Source organism: Nannobrachium achirus (assembly GCF_963921795.1).
Source record: "Nannobrachium achirus genome assembly, chromosome: 16".
Taxonomy (NCBI): domain Eukaryota; kingdom Metazoa; phylum Chordata; class Actinopteri; order Myctophiformes; family Myctophidae; genus Nannobrachium; species Nannobrachium achirus.
In genome coordinates this window covers 28,633,155-28,639,754 of record NC_137823.1, presented here as the reverse complement: position 1 = coordinate 28,639,754, position 6,600 = coordinate 28,633,155, and positions in this window count along the sequence as shown.

The window sequence follows — 6,600 nt, the reverse complement described above, 5'->3', positions numbered from 1 at the left end:
TTTATCCCACTGGAACGTTATCTTCTCTGGACACATGGATATTCAGAGGCGCATGGTTACAGTGTTACTGGCGTGAGACTGGGAATGGGATAGATTGTAGCGTGAATATGTGGGCTCTCAGCGCAGCGGGGTGTAATTGCCGAAGTGATGTGTATCTGCAGCAGCGGCGGCGGCAGTACAGTCGCCTCGGCTGATTACGCTTGCAGTGTGGTGTGAATCCCCCCCATGTGGTAGGTAGGTACTCCCGATGTAGGGAGGCAGCTGTGGAGGGCCGCCGCACTGGCTTTACCCATTAAGACACAAGGCCGATTCTAAAAATGTTCTCTAAATCAGGGGTCTTCAATCCGGGGGTCCGGGACCCCTAGGGGGTCCTCAGAGTTACTACAGGGGGTCCTCCAAATCTTCCAAGCCTTTTTTGTATTAACAACTTGAACCCTACTGTCCATATTCTGAGAACTGTAGCCAAAAATAGATCTACAAGCTCACAGCGCCTCGCGCTGCGAGGCGTTGTGAGCTTGTAGATCGTCTATTTTCGGCAAAGCTTTGATGTAGAGGAGAAAAAGAGCAGACTAAGTACAGAGCAAAAGCCTAAAAGGTCAAGTTTATTAGGTAATGGAGGCTTAAATGGTAAATATCTGAAAACACAAATTGACATGAATCCAAAATACACTGACGAACAATGAAACTATATGGAATCTATGAAGAGGTTGTGGGGGTCCCTGCTTCATCTCTCTCAAATAAGGGGTCATTGGCCTGAAAACGTTGAAGACCCCTGCTGCTCTAAATCCTAATGGTTTTTTGTCAAGGACCCCTAGAATTATATGTATTTGACTGTGGACCCCTGCATCTCAAAATATGTTGTTACAGGGACCCCCAGAAGCTGAGTTGAGTTAAAAAAAAAATATATACAGTATATTCAAAGATTTGTACAAATGTTCATGATTTAAAAAAAAAAGACAGATCTACAATCTCATAGTGCCGCGCTACGAGCTTGTATATCTGCTATTTATGAATAGCCAAAGTATAAAATAATGGTTAAAATAGTAATGTGAAGTGACAAATGCTTTCTGGGTCTAAATGGCACATGTAGATTATGCACGTCTCTGCCCACTCATCACCACGCCACAAAACAAACATCCCACCCAAAATGCACTGCGTTGTAACACTTGGAGTGTGGTTTTGTGACCCATGCAAGTTTTCTTTTTTTTTTCATACAGCTACATATAGGGATGCACCAATGTTTGCCAGACCCAGGGGGTCGGCCTACAAAAGGCTTTGTCGGTCGGTCGGTCGGTCGGTCGGTCCCTCTTTTCCTCAGTGTGCCTGTGTTTGCCTCTGACTGCTCATCTGCCCCTCCCTTCCCTTGCTCGGCTGATTGCCTTGAGTGCCGTCACCTGTACAGGACCAGCTGAGTTGAGTTGGCTGACGAGCTGCTGACACTATAAATTCCTCAGCCCATCTACAAGCTCAGAAACATTTCCAGCTGCTCAGCCTATACAATCCTGTGTGTTCATGTGTTAGTTCAGTGCCATACTAGTGAAAACAGCCGATCTACAAGCTCTTGCTATTAAGTGTTGAAAATCTGGCTGATACCGATGGCGGCTCCCTAGTTGCATAACATACCATTTTGCACTTAAAGGGGAAGACCATCCATTTTCAATATTGAAATATGTCATTAATATACCTTAAAAAAAAAAAAGTTCCCCCTCTTTTGTGTTGCCTAGAACTGGAGGATTGATTTTGCGGTTTGTATTGTAAAGTACAACGGTGTGATGTCATCAAGTTGTAATTTACAATACAAACCCCAAAATCAATCTTCCAGTTCTAGGCAACACAGAAGGGGGGGGACTTTTTTCTATTTTCACACAACTCCTCTAAGGTTAATTAATGACACATTTCAATATTGAAAATGGGTGGTCTTCCCCTTTAACCCTCTAAGGCCCACGGTTGTAATATTACAACGTTTGTATTTTATCCAAAAAAAGGTTTAAATCATTTTATTTTAGCTCCCCCTACCACCTAAACACCACCATTGGATTCTATTGTTTAGTATTACAATGCCATTGGCCACAATATTTGCATATAAATACCCCCCACAGGGGCTGACATTCACACCCGCCACACCCGCTGAAATTCCAGAGTTTTGACGAGCAACATCTCACTTTTTCATGGAAGCTATACCTCACAAAAACATAAGTAAAATGCCTGTACTATTTTTTTTGGTGATCATTAGAATGTCTAGAACATGTACATATGTTATTATTGTGAAAAATATCCCCCATATGTAAATTAGAGCATGATTTATGATTTATGATTTATGGCTATAAAATCTTACAAAAACATTTTTTTGAAAAAAACATTACATTTTCCTCTTAATAGGACTCCTACAACACCATCTGATTTTTTTCAATTTTTTATTTCAAGTATTTCTTAATGCGGGCCTTAGAGGGTTAAGAAACGAAAAATGTAAATGTTATTTATTTTATTTTATTCAAGGCTCACACAGTCCAAAAGAAATGATAACAAAATTGCACCCATAACGCCGCCTTTGGTTATTTATTTTCCAGGGATGATGCCCTTGATACCCTGTGAGGAGAGAGGTTGAGTGACAGAGTGGGGGAGCTAGAGAGATAAGGAGGAGAGTTAACTCTTCTGTGCCATAGGGGCATCATGCCAACCCTGCCCAGTTGCTGCTTTTCATTTTGATAATTGACCGGGAACGACCAACAAATGTCCATCAACTAATCCTCTTAGCTTTCATAATGCTGACTGTCACAGAAGCCCTTGTTTTAATGTAACGAGCAGATAAGCCCAGAGCAATGGACAGAGTTGCCCTCAGTGCAGCAAAAGGCCACGCTGCTGCCCCCTGGAGGCCACTGGAAGACCCCCGCCCAGCAGCGCACAGCCCGCACACACTGGGCAGCTCAACAAGTATACCAGCAACAAGTCGTAAGAAAGGTACTCAAAATATTTTACTTCAGGACTAGAATTATTGAATGCTTTAACCAGTGAGAAATAGCAGATAATACAAGCTCACAGCACGGCACCGAGTGCCGCACTGCGAGCTTGTAGATCTGCTATTTTTGAAAAAGTTGTGAAAATGTGTGCAAATCTTTGACCATATGTATTTTCAAAGCGAACGTTTGTAACTCAAATTTTGCTTCTGGGTGGTCCCTGGAACTAAATATTTTTGAGATGGGGGTCCGTGGCCAAATACATCATTTTGGGGGTCCTTCAAATGAAAAGGTTTGAGAACCACTGACATATTAGTCTTTCAAGAACAGACTAACTGAGCTCCAGTTAAGTGAAAAGGACCTTTTCTTTGACGATGGCCAGATTGCTAACATAGAAACATAGGGTTTTTCAAAAAATCTTAGAAGTATTCAAAAAGACACTTATAGAATCGGGTCAAAATTCGAATTTTCACGATCTTTAAAAAATAGCAGATCTACAAGCTCACAGCGCGGCACTCGCTAGTTGCGCTGTTTCCCCCCCCCCCCCCCCCCCCCCCCGGCCGATCGCAAAAAGAATTGTTCTCCATTGGACACCATTCATTTTCCCCTTTTCTAACCTTAATTAACATTTTCATAAATACTTTATGGTTCCTATCGCTAGTTAAAAATTGCCTTTCAATCACGATTATATGCGTTTTGTGAAAATAAGGTCCATTTATGTTAAAATTGATGATAAAGTTGCGGGGGGCATGGCCAACTAAACTAATACCAGCCGGCTGTGTTCTTCTTCGTGTGCTGTATTTCGGGAGGCTCCGACCACATTCTCCCATGTATCCCTGCGGTTGCACGTGACCGTTGGCAGCCAATAGCATCCTCTGGTGCCTTTACAATCTATGATGGCAACACCCATGCCAAGGACCCATATTGTGTCATTTGCGCCGCATAGAAACCAATGGCTTTGCTTTGTCCATATCTTTTATACAGTCTATGCTCACACGTGTGTGTGTGTGTGTGTGTGTGTGTGTGTGTGTGTGTGTGTGTGTGTGTGTGTGTGTGTGTGTGTGTGTGTGTGTGTGTGTGTGTGTGTGTGTGTGTGTGTGTGTGTGTGTGTGTGTGTGTGTGTGCGTGCGCGCATCTCACTCAATCCAGGTCAGGTCAAAGCGTGCGTGCGCCGTGCGTGCGCCGTGCGTGCGTGCTCACCACCTCCCACAAACGGTGCTTGGCTTGAATACATACCAGAGACAACATCTCACTCACTCCAGGTCAGGTCAAAAGCAGCCGGAGCGCTGCTGTCTTTCTGTCACCTGAGGCGACAGGACAGGGAACACACTCCTGGATGTGGGCAGAATTAGCCCCGCGGGCAGAGACTGCGCTCAGGTTGTCATTCGGTTCCCGCAAGTCAGCAGAATAGAACCTGGCTGGCCTGCTCTTTCCGTACGGCAGCATCAGTGGGAATCTGGGCTTATCTGATGTGACACGGCTGACACTACCTTGAGAGCTGAGAGAGGAGAGACCCTGCCGATGATTAATTCAAGCTCAGCGACATGATGAGGATTAGCTTACTTTGTTTACCTCTGCAGAAGTCTGCACGACATAGCAGCACCCGTGGGGGAATGAGAGGAGTCTTCCCATAAGCCATTATTCACTGTGTATTAAGGATGTTTTTAAAACGAGTAGGAGTGTGACTTCATTTGGCACAGTGTTAAAACCCACTTGTTTTAGCAAGATATGAACAGGATCATATTTGCTAATATTTCTCAGTGTTTTACTAACTAGCTGGAGACATAAAGATTGCATTTACAGCTAGAGCCCGACCGATATATCGGTCAAACCGATATATCGGTCGTTTTCGGACCCCGATGTCGGTATCGGACATCGGTCATTATCTCTCCGATGTGTCGTTTTTTTTATAAGTAATATTAGACCACGATTTGATGACATTTAGCCACTCAGACCCAAAGCTTAGAATACCGTATATTGTCATTGCCCGTAAGGATCCATTTGGTTTCATTTTACACTCATGAGTTAAAGATCTTATAAAGGGTCCTTTTGGTTACCAAATCTCCGTCATTTTGCTGGGGACCACCTGGAAACCCCTCAAGGACCACTGGTGGTCCCCGGACCATTGGTAAATAAGGAAAAAATGCTTTGAAGGCTATTTATTATTATTGTATATTATTACAAAACATCGGTTAAACATCGGCAATCGGTGGTCTAGCACTCACCATCGGTAAACATCGGCATCGGTCAAAAAATATGGCATCGGTCGGGCTCTATTTACAGCAACGGGGCAATTACATTGTCCTAACTGAAAGTTATCTTATTGAGGAATACTGTACATGCCAAGGACATACTCCAACATGACCTTGGCACAGTACACCTCAGTCCCCATCCAACAAAATGTACAGGTTAACTGTGTTAACTCCACAGAGTTTTGGAGGGTGATGAAATCACACGGCAATAAATTATACCGGCTCGTTGGTTTTATTGCACAGGAAAGCCTCTCAGCATGAACTATATTTAATAGGACTCACCCTCATTTGTCCTATCCGTTCCAAAGAATCGCAGCCTGCATCATATTTTGGATCATAACTGTGACTGATGCTATCTGCCCAGAATAAATGGGCTGTCAGGTTCTGTTGGCATAACCCCAGTGATCTGTCTCAATGGGACTACACCGCACTACGCAAGCCGGAAATTATGCTCTTCCACTGTCTTGCATCCAAAAGAATTAAGTTATTAATTTGCAGCTGATTATGAATGCCAGATTCTCTCACAGAAATGTTTCAGACCTGCACAGTGCCTCTGATAGTAAAGGCTTCTTCTCCAATTTTATTTTGTGCTTAGGTTTTGGCCCAAATGAATCCAAACCTGGATCCAAAAATGGATGTGATTGGGCCCCAGGGATTGAGGTGAAAGGCTGATACTGTAGGTAAAGAGTCAAGTTGCCCCAGAGGTAGTGTGCTTTCAGTGCTATAATGAATTGACCCTGGCAGCACCTGTCTGTGTGGCTTGAGATTTGCATCAAAGGCCCCCCTTACGGCGGTTCTCCAAAGACCATTTGAAATGACTGGAATGTTGCCATTTCACCGACCTTATGGGTTTAATAGGATCCCTCGATAATAAGCTGTATATACCGTCTTAATACATTATTTATAATTGCCCTCGATAACAAAAATTCTACACACCTTAAATATTTGTACTTATTTTAGAAACAGTTCATCTTTTACTCAAGAGGGACAACGCCCTATGGAATGTATGGAATTCATGTGCAAATAAAACATATTTAAATATTGGTTTGATGCTCATATTAACCCTAGGAAGTATTAAGTAGTTTTTTTATATATCATAATTTAAAGTTATACTATGTAACTTTTTTTATAAAACAAATCTTAAAGTTGTCCTAACTATTAAATCGCTAAAGTTTTAGAACACCCACTCCGTTAATTTCAGCCCCTAAAGCCTTCTGTAAATATGTTTTCCATGATCCTGGCTGGGGTCCAGATTTCGCGGCAAAATTCCGTCATCTGCATCATCTGTATACGTTGTGTATACGTTGGCCAATCACATCGCGGATCATACACACATGATACACTACCGGCCAATCACAGCGTGTCTGGCCGTCTCTTCAGGAAGTAGCCACCCT